General features: G+C 41.3%; 1 protein-coding gene and 1 pseudogene across 2 annotated transcripts in view; one reads left to right on the top strand and one right to left on the bottom strand.

The window, feature by feature from the left end:
- Nucleotides 1-16779, top strand: part of LOC124792827 (protein PRY1-like) — a 542115-nt gene that overhangs the window by 171971 nt on the left and 353365 nt on the right. The window lies entirely within an intron of this gene.
- On the bottom strand, nt 1426-1543 carry LOC124722611 (annotated as a pseudogene).

Below are 16779 nucleotides of genomic sequence, written 5' to 3'. Positions count from 1 at the left end.
CTTTTCTTTCCTTCACTGCTTGCTCAATATGCAGATTGAATAACATCAGGGAGAGGCTACAACCCTGTCTCACTCCCTTCCCAACCAATGCTTCCCTTTCATGTAGTCTACTGTAAGTGAAGTAATTGTGTTGTGTTAATGTACCTGACTCTAAGAAAAATTGTTGTCTGTGTGTACCATGCAACCTCCCAGAGTTTGTCGATTTAATTAATTTTCATCCAGGAAATCTCCTTCTATAGGCTTAAAAAATCCTCACAGAAAACTGACATTACAGCGAAATATTTTCGTTGTTTCGTGCGCACTCGCAGTGTTTGTCGGTTTAAATAACTTACACGCTGTACACTTCAATATTGGTGCTGCCTCCGCCGGCCGAGGAGTGCATATCCGTGGTAGCGACCCGTCGCTTGCCGGCTGCACCAACCGCGTGGCTGCCTCTGGCGGAGGTTCTCGGAACCAACCTCTGAATTGGGAAGTAACACTTTCGGCGTGCTGTCTGTGGCGACCAACACCGCACCCTACGTTTCAAACATTTCTATTGTTTCTGTTTCTCCCAGAGTTCATGATTCACTCGTGCACCCTGTTGCGCGCCACACGTACCTTCTCAGAAATTTTCTCCTCGAATTGAATATCTGATACTAGTACACTTGATTTAGCGACAAATTGTCTCATTACCTATATTAGTCTGCTTTTCGTGTCCTTCCCCTTCTGTCAAGCGTAATTTTACTTTGAAGGCAGCAGAGTTTCTTCACCTCGACTACATCGTAGTCACAAATTTTGATAAACTTATTGCCAATTTTGCTTCTCCTACTGCTCATTACTTTTGTTTGTTTTCTGTGCACTCTCAGTCCATTTTCTTTACTCCTAGCCTCTTTATCCCATTCAACAAATCATGTTATTGTCTCTCGTTTTCACTGGTGATAGCAACATCGATGTATAGATTGTGGAAGTGGTGTAAGACTACATTCCTTTCTCACACCCTTCCAAACAGAGCACTTCGTTCTTGGTCTTCCATTCTTATTATTCCCTCTCGGTTCATGTACATATTGTACATTGCATAGTTTTACCAAGAATTTCAAACATCTTGCTCAATTTTACATTGTAGAACGCTTGGTTTAGGTCGACAAATCCTACTAATGTATCTCCATTTTTTCTCAAATCTTGCTTCCATTACCCAGCGCAACAGGAGAACTGTCTCTCTGTCCTAACATCAAACTTATCGCCATCCACACTCCGTCTTCAGGCCATGAGTGGCCTATCGGGACCATCCGACCGCCGTGTCATCCTCGGTGGATGATGCGGATAGGTGGGGGGTGGGGTCAGCTCACCACTCTCCTGGTCGTAAGATGGTATTCTCGACCGATGCCGCTACTATTCGGTCCAGTAGGTCCTCAATTGGCATCACGAGGCTGAGTGCACCCCGAAAAATGGCAACAGTGCATTGCGGCCTGGATGGTCACCCATCCAAGTACCGACCACGTCCGACAGCGCTTAACTTCGGTGATCTCACGGGAACCGGTGTATCCACTGCGGCAAGGCCGTTGCCCTATCGCCATCCAACAGTTCCTAATTTGTTTCCTATTCTTCCGTACATTACTCTTGTCAGAAAATCGGATGCACGAGCTGTTAAACTTATAGTGCGATAGTCTTCCCCTTGCCTCCTTCTGGATAGTGTTGCTCTACTACACCTTACGCCCATCATGAACTGCTTCTACTCTAAACTGCGTCGTAATCTGCAATACATTTCCTCAACAGCTGTTTCAAGAAGAATCAGCCCACATCTCATTGACTTGTACTATTGACGGGATAACTACGTTCTCCTGCTTCGTGTCTTATGTTTAATATACAGAGCACAGTGAGTATGAAACAGTTATTATGTGACGGTTTCCTAACCCAGTACCAGTTTGAGCGCCATCTCTGATGACTTCGTCGCCTACGGACAGTTAGACCCTAATCTTACTTGTTGAGAAGTTTTACAGAATGCCTCTACTTTTCCGGCGAGAAAGGCGAACTTTTAGGAGTGAGAACTGACGTAAAGTCGCGTGAGTCTCATTAATGTTCAAAAACAAACGAACTCGTTAACTATCTTGTGATATTTAGGTGTTGTGTTATTTAAAATTAATCCATTTAATTAACAATAAACAGGATATAACTAAATTCCCTTTACAGACTTTGAGGGCAGGTTCATTACACAAAAACAAGAAAAAAGTCAAGTAAACATAAGCTCTAAAGTGCATACTTTAAGAGCTCTGAGTACTTGTTAATCTTCGCTTGCATGAAACACACCTCTTCTATTGAGTTTTAGAACCCATGTTTACTGGCATTTTGTATGTAACGAACCTGCCCTCGAAGCCTGCAAAAGAAATTTGGTTACACCGTGTATAGTATGAAGAGAAATAAGTGAGTGACGTAATAATTACATAATTATTGGGTATTCGAGAAGAATTACAGCTAGGGCAAAGATATTGGCAAAGCACTTTGGCGTGAAAGTTTCTTCTCTTGTGCAAAGTGCTTCTGATGTTCCCCTTGGCGCCTTTGTAGGACTGCTGCTCAAACAGGCGAGTTATTTGATTACTGCTGAGGCCTCCTCGTTTCCATTTTTCTCCTTTCTGCAACTCATCGCTTCGGTTTTTGTTCTTTTTACCTGAATCGAAACTTGTTTATAATAAGAGCTCTTTCTGTGACATTCAGCAGACTCTCATGCTCCAGTGAACCTCAAATACAGGTAAAGTAGGTAACTAGAACACTCGGTGAAGAATCAGTGAGCGGAACGAATTGCAGTAGAATAGAGACGGACGCCTTGGCCTTGTGGTAATGTTACTTAAGAAGCCCTGCACTTTCAGCGTCGTTAGGGATGGAAGTGTCCTGCTAGTATTAGATAACCCGCGAGGACGGATTCGGCCTTGGCTTTCGTTGAGCAACATCTCCCAATTAGTGCCGGAGAACTTGAGGCCATCACAGGAAGTCTGTCGGGGACGTATATCGGATGCGATTCTGTAGTCACTAGCGACCTTTTCAAGAGATAAGTAGACGGCGCACTTCGGTACCCTTCCCACGCCGGAAGCGTAGACAGCAACAGTGAAATCCAATTCTGTGCAACCGCTAGTGAGCCTGATTTAAAATGTGCAGTAGCTGCTGGCACGGAGCCACACAAATGACACTGCTGTGCTGTACGGTGTGGCGGTAAAACAATGAAGCTAAACTCGCGTACCTAGTAGTCTGATGTTTTCCGCCAGTGGATGCTGATATACGAGTAATTACCTCAAAAGCGCCAGTCTGCAGTAAAACAAGAGGTAATAAGCTATGGTACACTATCATATTGAGCGCGGTAGCACAATTTCCTGGATGGCAGGCTCGTATAAAACGTCAAAAAATACTCAGACAGTTTTGTAATATGTATCCTCTGGAGTGGTATCCAAACTTTTATAGTACGATATCGAAATAGGTTATCCGACGTGTCCAAGAATCTCACAGATATAAAATTCGTAAGACACTATATTTTACGTGGCAGAGGGAATGTATCATATCTACTAAGCGTCTGGCTCGTTCCAGTCGGGTATGGAGCGAGTAATAAATGATTTTTTTCTATGCCTCCGCCAGCAACCTATACTTTTTGGTCAAATGTTTGAACGGAGCGGAAAAAGACTCCCAAGAAATTACACTATATATTTGTACGAATTTTTATAGCCCAATCAACAAATGGGGTAAGCAACAAATGGGCTAGCAAACAGACCAGCGTGAGGTCTAGTTTTACAAAAGAACAAAAAGGTTTGGAAGTAATCAGGAAATGAAGAAAACTTATTGATCTGAGAGAAAAAGTGAAACATTTTACTAACAGCTCCATCCTGAACAAAACTTGAAAATTTAAAAAATGAAAAACAGCGGTCAAATGTTTTGTTAAATGATTTCTCTAAAATAAGAAATAAAATAGAGTAGAGAAACATGTGACGTGCCTTTGAATCATGTTCGAATTCAGGTACAGAAGATGTGGTACCAATTGAACATGTAAAGCTCAATTTTTAACTTACAATCTTAGAATTTTAAAGAGCACTGGAGAATATTTGTCTGCTGGGCTATGTAGGCAGTGCAGTCTGCATTTGTGTGGCGTTGAGGTATTACTACGATAGAAAGTCCAGCTGTTGAATATTTCACCGGCGGAGTTACCATTTCTGTGAGTTTCATTAAATTGTCGATCGGCACAAAACATTTGACACTTCTTTATCAATTATTCTTTTTTTAATTTTTGGTGTTTGGTACCTATGCGACGTGTTCAACGGAGGAAATGGAATATTCGCGCTACAGGGCTTCATGGAGTGGAGGTGGTTTGCTTCTCGTAAAGCGGACGTTCCGGGATCTACTTTCGCCGTGGGAATGGGAGCACATTTTTAATGTGCCACAACGGAGTGTTTCATTATGAATGCGAAAAATTAATATGTTTATGTATGAGCATATTAACTAAACCTATATTATCTAAATTAGAATATATATATATATGCATTACATCTGTATATGATAAGTTGGAATTTACCGAAATGGATGATGATCGTGTTATATCCTAGCCAGTAATGCCACCCGAGCCCGCTGCCAAAAAGGTTGGCAGCATCAAAGTCCGGACGCCGTCCGCATAAGCAGCGCCAGCGAGACAGGAAATCGCCGCAAGTCTGCGCGCGCCACCGCTGGCTTCTGGTTTCTTAAGCGCTGGAGTCGCGAGCGCTAGGACAGTTCTGTATTCGCCGCTCAGTTGTATACTCGCCACCGAATTGTGTACTTGCTAATCAGTTGTGTGTTCATCGCAGCAGAGTTGTTGTTTGTCGTCAGCCGACGCTGACCTAGCCGCTCCGACTCGAACTAGACAGATTTCTGTAGACACGGAGTTCACTACTGTGTTTCTGTATCTTCGTTAATAAAGATAAGTACCGACTTTCATTTAATCAGAGTGTTTGGGCTTTCATCTTTCTGTTCACTGTTCCAGCGGACCGGTCGGCCCGCTATTAAAAGTGTGGCGGTGACTTCGTAAGCCGTTTCTACAGCGAATTGCTTGTCGCTACGAACGCCGCCACAAAAGATCGAAGTAAGGTTTCGTACCTGTTTGAAATGAGACTCAAGTTTTCTTCGAACTTATGAATTAAGTCCAAAAAGCTGCTTCTATTTTGAGATATTTATTTAATCATGACAGGCCTGTTTCAGCACTATTGCGATCATCAGGCGACCTGAAAGTAATGGTTTTATTATATACTATTTTCTAGGGCAGATGGTAGCCTACTTGTCATATGACATTGACAACCATACATTTATGGAGTTCTTGACTTACCTATAACATCGCTGGTTAAAAGACGTAAGAAAAACGCTTGAGTGGCTAATATGAGTGGCATATATGACAAGTAGGCTACCATCTGCCCTAGAAAATATTATATAATAAAACCATTACTTTCAGATCGCCTGTTGATGGCAACAGTGCTGAAACAGGCCTGTCGTGATTAAATAAACATCTCAAAATAGAAGCAGCTTTTTGGATATAATTCATAATGTCTTTAAACGACTTACATCGAGCTGCGGGTCCATTGGAAACAATTTCTTCGAACTGTTCAGCAACTGTTCATATGAATCGGGGGGCCGGTAAAAGGAACCAATTATTAATTTATTCCGGTTGTCAAGTATAATTTCTTCTCACGCCAACTCACAGGAACAATCTGTTTCAATTTCACTTCAAGATAAACTGCGCCTAACAGCAATAAACACTCCACCACAAACCGTATTTAATCTATCCTTTCTTAACACCGTTAGGCCCTTCGTAAAGGTTTCGGCTGAACTTATCGTGGACTTTAGTCAGCTTTCAGTACCTACAACGATTTGAGCTCCAGTGAATTTTGTCACTGCTGTCTCCAGAATTTCAGCGAGTGTAATCCAGTCAAAATTTTACTTCTCCTCAATCCTCCTCCTTCACATCTCAGAACAGTTCCGTGACCAATCCGTCAAATGCGTGTCAGAAGGAAATTGGATGACCAGGTTATCAATCCGAAGCTAAGTCCCAACATAAATTACAATAGAAATCGGAGACGCAGCCTGTCTTGAGAAAGCGACGCACGTTTCCACAACACATACGTTTGGCCTGGTGCTTCGCAGTCTGCCAACTGGGTCTGTTTGCAAGTGCAGCGGTCCAGCCAAGTGGATCACTCTTGGCTTCCTTGAAACGAAGAAAGCTCTGGCAGCTCAATCCAAGTTTCCCCGACCTTGCCTACTACCATGGTTCCAGCATTACTTGTTTTTCGTAAGATATGGAGGATTTTTCTGGAAATCTTTTCTTTGTATGAGATGAAAATTATTTTGGCGTCTTTCAAAGAAAGAAACATTTTCTTAACTTTTCGGGTTTGTTTACAAATAGCTTTTCTGCTGCCATTTTCCTTTATTTATATTTTGCGCTCCACGTTTCGGGAAATTATTCCCTATTTCAGGCACGTTTTTCCGTGTGGACTATGCCAGTTCTTCATAATGTTTTTGATGGGTGAGGTTCTGCATTTTCAGTTGCCTTTACTGCAGTGTATGAAAACGCGCAACTTTTAGTTGATTATCGATGTTTATATATAGTTAGAGGCGAAATTTGGAAGAACTTGTACTTCGTTTTGTTGTTGTCCGTTTGCAGAAAGTGTCGCACATGTTACACATCACATAACATTTTTCAGTGCACGTTATACATCGAGAGTAACGAACGTACATAAACAAACAGTTAAAAAGATGTTTTCAGATGTAATCAACAGAGGTAATACTACAGGTCTTCCGCAGAGTACAATATATTATTGCACAAACGGTGTTTATCTTAACAGTTAATGTGCTTATTTCTGTGTGTTGCTATTTTTATTGAAGTATACAGTCGAAGCATCTGAAGAAAATCACTGATTCAATTTCAAGTTCTTCGTTTAATATTTTTATCTTCAAATTTTCTTGAAATGTGAATATATCTCGAGCTCTTCAAACACATCCATCTTATGCCCTTTATTTAGTCGGTGGAACACTTTGACATTTCGTTCTACTTTTCGAAATGGACGTCCTGTACTGGTGTGTGTGTGTGTGTGTGTGTGTGTGTGTGTGTGTGTGTGTGTGTGTGTTTTATTGGAGTGCCTGTGTTGTTCAGAAGAATGCAGTTGCGGTGCATTGTTGTTCTTGTATCGTTCTTCTTAACAACAGAGGTACTGCAATATCGTATTTATTCGTGTACACTGGGCAAGCGCCTTTCAATTAAAATGTCTCTCCTGTACAAGAATATGTATAATGAATGTAAGAGTGTCGGTTCCAGACACATGATTGGAGAGATATGTGGATTTGGTTCTGACCGTGAGTCTTGCTCGGATAGTCTATGGTTCCGGCACGGTAGCTCAGCGTGTTCGGTCAAAGGGTTAGCTGCCCTCCATAATAAAAAAAAAACTGAGTGAACGGATCAACGATGAACTTTAACAGGTGTCATGGAACATCCGCCCCGAATAGGCGAACAAAATGAGATCAGAAAAAAATGGTAAGGCGGCTGCTTCTGATATGCGAAAAATCAAGGTCCGAGTCCCGGTCTGGCAAAAATTTTCATTCTCATCATTCCACTATACAACTGATGGTTATCCATATTCGTAACTGTGAATACATGTCATGTACCGCGTAAAATGGCGGAATGTGCAAGGAGATGTAAACAATTTGCTTCCTTGCCTGAATGGAGACAAATATTGAGATGTTTCCTTAGACAATAGCGCTGTCCACTACCGCCTCCCATCCTACAAGCCGAGGCAATCGCGAAATGAGCTGATTTTCCGCGGCTGACAAAACTAACGTCAAACGTACCTACCGTCTTCTCTCTTCTTTTAGCACCACCACGTTGTCGATGGATAATGACGACGCCTCCTTCTTCTCTTCTTCTTCTTCCGTGTCATTTTCCCGTTTCTCTACACCATCGGCACTGTCATGTGAGTTTGGCAATGGTAGTGGCAGCTGATGGCCGGATAGCCTTCCTGGAGCCACCGCAACTGTTCTGGCACTCCACTCCTTTTCTCTATCGTCAGACATCATCAAAAACACCCTGTGAGTGCGTTAGCGTCTATAGAACAAATGATTGGAGTTAGGAGTTGACCCTTATTCTATGACCGAGAACAACGATGTTTAGCTGAACACAAACTGTTTTTAATTCAAGATTATTGCCAAAGAAGTACACTAATTTACACAGGTTGTAACATGACAATTTAGGACAGTTGTCAAGATAATGCATTTCGTCCTGTTTAATCGAAATAACTCTGAACACAACAATATCAAATTTTAACCAGAAGGTTCCCTACAAAATTATCCTTGCCAGTACACCATGAAGTTGGCGAATACTACGACAAATCATCCGATTCCGGGTCTAAGTTCGGCACTATTTAGGATGACAATCAAGTCTACAGAGGATGGTTAGTTTTCGTGATAAGCTGAGAAAAAGATTACTCAAGGTTACTTGAGTTCACAGTGGATGCAAGTTGATGCACCAACAAGTTTATGCCTCTGCTAGCGGTATTTACCTTAGCTGTGATGAGCTGTCTGCTGCATGGCTGCTCTCGTCCTCTGAAAGTTCTATAAAAGCTAATCAAAATCTTTGTTGTTGTATCAGCAGAAACTGTCCTATGTTCCTCATTAGGCGAGAAAACATTCACTCATCCCTAGTCTTGAAATATGGCGATATGCAAATTCATGGTTGGAGCTGTGTTCATATTACAATGCCCTCTCAATTCTCGCAAGAACAATTAACTAGATAGCTGTTTCGTTCCTCCGCTGTTGGAGCTCAACGACGCTACAGCTAATATCTAGTTGAATGTCGGCCGAAGTGAACACAGTGCTCCTGTGCGTCGTACAGTGTGTGATGCGCCCTGTTCTGCACTTGACGCTGGTTTAGAGGAGAGTCCTAGAAATTTTCGGTGTTGTGTCTCTTGTAGCAAAATTGCCCCCCCCCCCCCCCCCCCACCTGGGTCCTTTCGTGCTCCACATCATGGCTTTTTCTGACCAATAGGAGCGTTCCTTTCATCTTGCGGAAACTATCTCTGCCAATCGCAAAGGGCCTACCACCAAAGTGCGTCGAAATTTCGGTACTTTACTCCTTCCTAGTTCATGTTAGTCAATCTGACATTTTGTGCCCGCTCCAGACGCCTAGAAGTTACACGCTTAAATCATGAGCGTACCACGCACAGTTCACGTGATCTACTGCATTACTGGTCTGTTTGTATCCATCTGGAAATTCCCCGAAGCAGTTTTCTGAAGATTCTCTCCGTACCACGCCGCTGGCTCGCTACCTGTCCTCTTCAACGAGTCACCTATCGTGTTCGTTGTCCCTCGCCACAGGTCACTTTAAGAGCGTTCCGTTGTACTCAGGCCATGACGTCGCAACTCACATCTTCTTCCAAACTATAACGTTTCCTCCAGCAGCTTTTTTCTTCTCTTGCTCACTGACATGCAGGATTTAGGTTTGTTGTGTTAATACCATCGACTGAGTGTCATCCCTTTGCATTGCATACTGTACATTTTAGTAGGCAAATCTGCTCATTTTCGCCGAAGTATGTCAGGTGACAAATTCACGTTTCTGTTTCGATGTATAAGATTTCTCATGTAAGGTGCGAAATTGACATTCATTTAAATTGCCACCTTACACTGTTTGCGTCCAGAGTAAGCCTGAACGTCCACCGGGGTATTGATCTGACAAACAGGTTGTCTGGAAGGTCGTACTATTACGGCAAGGGCCAGTTCGAGAACATTTTCCCACACAAGCGACTTATCATATGACGTCCTTCATCCTCCCCTCTACTTTTCTCTCGTATATTCTCAACTGTGTCAATTTTCGCTACTAATTGCGATATGCACAGTATACAGATCATGCATTTGGGCACCAGGTTTGCTGCAAGTGGCCGTTTCTGATTGTGGTACACCCTTTGTAGAAATGTTACTGTTGTGGCGCCCGCAGCACCTATCTCAGCTTGGCGCCACAAGCGACAGGTAGTGTCGCTTGGACCTAAGACCAGCCTTGGCAGGGCACATTCGAGAAATTTTTTTCACACAACTCAACATATCATTTGGTGCTCCTCCCCTCTCTCACCCCCCCCCCCCCCCCCCCCCCAAGGCCTATGTTTCATACTAGTAGACTTCTCTTGGCCAGAAATGCCCTCTTTGCCTAGTTTTATAGGCTTTCACGGGGGTATCAAATTAGTGGGGCGTATGTTACATAAAAATTAAAGGGGGGAAGGGGGGCTAAAATATGTCCGTCTGATAGTAGTCAGAAGCAAGATAGAATTACGTAAATAAGCATCAAGGAAAGCGAATGAAATACTTATATTTGTTAGAAAGGTTCTGGGAATGTACAGTGTGAAACGTCCCCTTAGAACAATTACACATGACTGTGCTTAAACTGACACACAATATTTTTTAGCGCAACGCAGTCTGACTTTCAATAATCCCTACAAAAGAATGGTCCTGACTAACATTAACCTATACCTTTCACAAATCACTTACCTCACAAAAATCTTCGTTATTCGAACTACTGCAATACAGCGAAAGCCATTACTGCCAGCTAAATAAAAGATTCAAACTACTGAAGGCACTAACTACTAATAGGCATAGTTAGTAAATGAAAGATTTTGATAGAGAACAAACAATGTATTTACCTTACTAGTGTTCAAAAGTCATAATATATATATAGCAGTTCATGACATCCAGTCTTACAGATTTCAAAACTTCGCCATCTCTCTCCCCACATCCACCACTACTGGCGGCTCACCTCCAACTGCGCAACGCTACGCGCTGTTCACATCCAGCTGCCGCTGCCCAACACTACAATGGCAGACAACAATGCAAACTAGCCACAGACTGCACACAGCACAGCCAGTGATTTTCATACAGAGCGCTACGTAACGTTGCCAATAAGAAAACATAAACAACCTACTTACAAGTGTAATGAAAAAAACATGCAAAATGCTACTACGAATAATTCTATCGTTCCATTGTTTGGCGTCGTTATCAAGTAGGCATGACAACTGACAGTGGACGAACTGAGAGACTCCCTGGTAGGATCGTGACAGGTGAGTACAACCTATAAGAAAGTGCAGTAGATATGCTCAGGGAAATTAAATGGTAATCTTTCAAAGAAAGACGACAGAGTTGTCGCGAAATCCTGTTTGCTAATTTAGACAACATGGTGCGACCATTATGCTATACATAGTCATTTTTCTTTGGTCAGTATACGAATCGATAATACTGGTTATAATGTGTCGTCTCCCATACAGTGCGCAGTAGCTTGTGGAGTACACACGCAGATTAAATGTCAACATTTCTAGGTCAGTTGTCGAAATGTTGTTTACAAGAATGGTGGCATAGACACTGAGAAATACAGCTTATGAGACGTCGCCTTAATGCTACGGATAAAAAAGTTTCAATTTTACAGTGTCTGCAAATCGCCAAAAATAATATAGTTTCAGTTGACAACTAAGGAAACCGTACCAGTGTTTTTCCCCTTGTTAGTATTAAAAGTGCAGAAGGGGGGAGGATGAGGATTACCTAAATGAAATGTATTCCCACTTGCGAATATGGTCAACCATCAATTGTATAATGGAATGACGACAGTGAAAATTTGTTGCGGACATTTGTTGCGGACCTGGAACAGAACCCGGGTTTCCCGTTTTTCGCGAGCGGTCGCCTTACCTTTAGACGGCCAGACCCAAACTTCCATATGTTGTCAACCATGCGTCTACAGCCTGCACTCGTAAATTCATTATGCGTATTCTCGTACAAAGGAGACTTTTTAATAGGACGTTGCTTGCCCGTAATCGGCGCATGAATACCTTCTTGCAGTGCCTGTGTTGTTCAGTACGATGTTTACGTTCCGTCGGACACCTCTGCACACTAGAATATTGTTTTAGAATGAAGATAGGTTTTTTTCCCCCTCCTGTGAAACAGGAGGTATCTTCAGAACGAGCGACGTCCTTTTCCCGACCTTCGTCTCCTCCTAGGTCACAAGTGATTGTTATCTGGCGGATGTTGGGCAACTCTTTCTTTCGGTGTGCGGCCTGTGACGTTGTGCCGGGAACTGTGTTAGCGACGCGTGACGGTCACGGGTCGGTGTTCATGTACTTCGAGTCGTCAGCTGGCAAGCAAGCGAAAACAGTTTTTTTTCCCAGTGAAAGATAAGTCGTTTGCGGGAGACTGATCGTTTGCCAAACAGCCAAGTAATTACGGTGACCACGGTTATATTTTCAGCCCACTCGAGAAGTCATCGGGCCTTAATGAAGAACATAGCAAGATTGAAATACTTTGAAAATAAATTATAGCGTCCAAAGTTTTCAAGACAATGCAATTAAATTTGGTACAGGTGTTAAGTTAAAAAAAAGAGTCCAGGAACTTTTAGAGGTTTTTGTTAACAACGTTTCTCCTTTTTATAGTAAATAAATATTTATGTATTACATCTATTTAACAATATATAGCCGATGTCTGTCCGAATGTTTCTTAGAGCATCGTGTAAAAATTTGAAATAAATTGGCGACGAACTTTCGACATTTCTGCTAATCACGTTTCCTCTTTATGTATTACATATATATTTATGTACTATACGTATTAAGAATATGTAGCCTATGTCTATGCGTATGTTTATTAGAGCATTGCGAAAAAGTTTGAAGTAAATAAGTCCAGAACATTTCGATATTTTTGGTAACGGTGATAGTCAATGACGTGTCTTTATATAAAAAGTATAAATAGATATATATGTTTATCTGTTATATATGTTTAAGAAATATGCAGTCTGCGTCCGTCCAAATATTTGTTAGAGTATCATGCGAAAACCTCAAGTAAATCGATTACGAACTTTTCGAGATTTTTGATAACAACTTTAAAGAACGACTTGCTTTTATACAGTAGTATAGATTTACAGTATATACCATATAGGTTAAAAAATGTCGCCTGTTTGAATTTTTAATAGAGTATCCTGTAGAAATCTGAAGTAAATATGTCAAGAACTTTGAGATGTTTGATAACAGCGTTAAACTTCAACTTGTCTTTATATAGCAGTATAGATTAGAAAATGCGTTAACCCAAGTACAGACGCCCACGCGCAGCAAAAGAATGGGGAGAAATTTTGCTGTTCGGGCGGTACTTTTGCACAACGTTGTCCGGTGAAATGCGAAGAAATCTGCAACGGCCAGAAGGAACATGCGCCAAGGGGTTCTTTCTACGTGCTCTCTCCTTCAGCGGGATTTACTGTGATGGAACGTGAACGTGAATCAGAGAGCAGCAACTCGCGTACGGAGTCAGTAGGAAGCAGTCGGAGTTTAGCATTCCGCTCGCCAGCTGCTGGAGTTCCAGGCATTGTCCATCTTCAGCGCTACTACGGCTGCACGCTCTCTGCTCTCAGGTAGGGGTCATACCTCGGAGTCTTCTCAAACGTTATTTCCGGGAGACGAGCCTAGCCATCATCACAAGTTCCATTCTACTATTCATAGCCTGCCAAGATAATTTATGCTATTCGCTTGAGTACCTGTACACGTAAAGTGCCTAGTTCCCATATGGCAGTGGAGTACCAAAGTTTCTGCAATGGATATTACATCAGGCTATAAAATAAAAATATATGAAACATTTCGGTGTCGCATAGGATTGGGAAAAATCTAGATCTGTGACAGAAACGTTGAGTACATTTTGTAACATGTTACAGTATTAAGGTCCCGGCGGAGGTTAGAGTCCTCCCTCGAGCATGGTTGTGTGTGTTTGTCCGTAGGATAATTTAGGTTAAGTAGTGTGTAAGCTTAGGGACTGATGACCTTAGCAGTTAAGTCCCATAAGATTTCACACACACTTGAACATGTTTGTACAGTATTAAACTAATAGAATTTCATTCGAACTGACTCCACCTTTGTAACCTGTAATTATTTATGTTCTGTTCACCTCAGTAAAAAGCAAATAAATAAAATCGATGAACTATGATGTTTCGACAGTGTGTAAGATAACTATTCAGAGGTGTCAGTTGAGCATTTACCATACCCTTGAGATGCTGTGAGATCTAAACCCGGTGACCTTACACATGACGTCATGTGAAATAAAAATGCGAAGTAGTGCAAAGGATAACTAATAAAATATCTGAATTAAACGGGAATGGTCCAGTTAAACATAAAATATGGGTACAACAACTCACATAGGTAGATTGATAAAGGTTTTCATCAAGATACCAAATAGAACTAAAGATCGCTATAACAATCAGATTTATTGCTAGATGTGTTAATGTGATTCTGGCCACAAAATAAACTATACAGGTAATTACAATAGGATACAAGGATGTAAAATCATGTTTAGAAGACCTTGGCACAGATGGTTGGGGAGACAGAAATGGTACTAAAATTGTGTCCACGAAAATCGCCAACGGTTGCTGAACATGTTGACAGCCTGAAGAAAAGACCCCACTAACGCCAACCAGTTCTCTCGCCTAGCTATATGGACTAATTAAGAGAAACGTAACTTTGACAAGAAACATAAAACTTCGTGGTCCCTTCATTACGACGTATTCAGATGCGGTCCGTGCTCACCACTGCTGATACTTGTGTGCACAGGATGGCTGCAGTAGTGACAGAGAATTGTAAGTTCAGACCCGACATCCGTGATCAGCTCTTAGGGGAAGACATCTCCCTCTGCAGTATTAAATTGTAGTCATCTCTCCATAAAGATCTAGGACGAAGAGGTGTATTGTACCATGCCCTATGAGAAGGGCCTTTCTCTTTCGCTCCACAGAATCTAGCTGGTTTTCCTGGCACCAGAGTCTCAGTAGCCAATAGCATTATACTGTCCAAACTGTGACCAGTGAAGAGTGTACAACATTGCAACAATTCCCCTTCTCCTAAAGAAAATCCTGTGGTTAATAAATACTGCCCAGTTCTCTCCCAGACAGGGGTACAGTGCTGCCAACTCTAAAAAAACCCATGTCGCTAGATTCAATATCAAAAGTCGCTAGAAAGTCGCTAAAACTGGTTTTACTAGGGGTGTGCTGAAAATTTCGTGCTGTGAATGGTGCAATAAGCCAGTGTGTGTGTGTGTGGGGGGGGGGGGGGGGGGAGGGTGTAATAAAATATTAATAAAAATTCTCATACGTAATTGCTATATTGTCTTAATTAAATGACGCATCTCTTGCAACAACATACATGTAAAATACGCTAACGTTTAATTAAACATGTTATCATAATTGACACAACACCTAAATTGTTGTTTCAATAACATTAGTCAAATATACTAGAAATATACAACTATATTTGTAATAAAAGAAAGCAAGAACTCAAATTAGGTTACAAAATATATACATACCGGTATGTGTGCTATTCATCGTCGTCACTCAGAAGCTCGAATGACTCTTCCGTTTCATGCTCTGACAGAACTGTAGTTCATGTAGAGGGTTGAACGTCGATCAAAAGTTCGACTGGTTTTGTCGCAAAAGAATAACTTTTGTTCGTTCCAATAAGCTCCAATACGTCTGACGGTATGTCAGAAGATGCACAATCTTTATTTTGTTTCTTCAGCTGGTCTCTCAATATTATCAAAGCATTAATTGTCTTTAACGATAATCTGTTACGTTGTTTAGTTTTTATAATGTTCATAGAACTGAATATTCTTTCCACTTCTGCATTTGAATGCGGTAGGCATAGAACAGTCATTGCTAGCTGTGAAATCAAAGAAAAAGGATTCTCCCCTGCGGCATTTTTATACTGCAAAACCTCACTCCAAAATCGAACAGTGTTAGTAGTGTTGTTCCACCTAATGAAGATGATATTATGCCATTCTTGCAGCATACCGTCTATGAAATCTCCACTAAAACCCAATTCTTTGGCTTCATCCGCTACAGCATTATTTTTATTCACTTTTAGTGTTTCTTCAGCATTCAACATTGACATTTTTTCCAGGATCGTAACGTTACTTGGCAGTCTTTGTTGAATTTCTTTTATGCTATTTGTACGTCTTTTAAAGCATGTTTAATGTAAATCATGTAAAGATGATTTGAGTCGTTACAATACATCTTGTACAAAAGATCGGCAGTGTAACAATTGTCTTGAACCATGGCAAGTGATAAATGTAGCTTTAGTTCTTCCCACTGCTCCAGAATTCTTGGTATTGCTGGTTCAATTGAAAGCCAACATGTTGCGCAGACCTTCAAAATTTTTAGTGGCTGTTTTCCACAATTTATTGTCTCATAAACCTTTTTATATTCCTCTTGTCTTTTGGGTGAAATGGAGAACCAATTGTAGGTTTCCCGTACAAGAAACTATGTTTCTAGGTATGGTATTCACTGAGGCGTTCGAAACTGCAAGCTGAAGAGTGACAAATGCAACGGATCAATACCAAATGCTTCAAACCATATTCTCTCTTGAGTTGTTCGAAAAGCCCATTGTTTATTCCAACCATTGAAGAAGCATTATCTGTGCCAATTCCTTTCATATTAGCGATTGGAAGTTTGAGATATTTCAAAGAATTCACAAGAACAGCAACCAGATTTCTTGCATCTGCAGTTTCTACTACAGCGAGTTTGAGAAATGCTGATCTAATGGTTTGGTTGTTTAGACTATAGTACCGTATAACGATACCTAGAATTTTAGATATTGATACATCTGTGGATTCATCTATTAGTACACGGTATTTTTGGTTACCTATATCTTCAACTAATGATTGTGTAAAATATGGAGTCAAAACTGCAGTTATAATGTTAGTGCACTTTGTACGATGTAATTGCATGTTTTTAGCGCCCTCATCACCGGAAAACACCTTCTTGCACAG

The sequence above is a fragment of the Schistocerca piceifrons genome, chromosome 1 (genome assembly GCF_021461385.2).
Source record: "Schistocerca piceifrons isolate TAMUIC-IGC-003096 chromosome 1, iqSchPice1.1, whole genome shotgun sequence".
NCBI classification, from domain to species: Eukaryota; Metazoa; Arthropoda; class Insecta; order Orthoptera; family Acrididae; genus Schistocerca; species Schistocerca piceifrons.
Note: the sequence above shows the minus strand (reverse complement) of the source record. Positions and strands in the feature narration are given on the sequence as shown.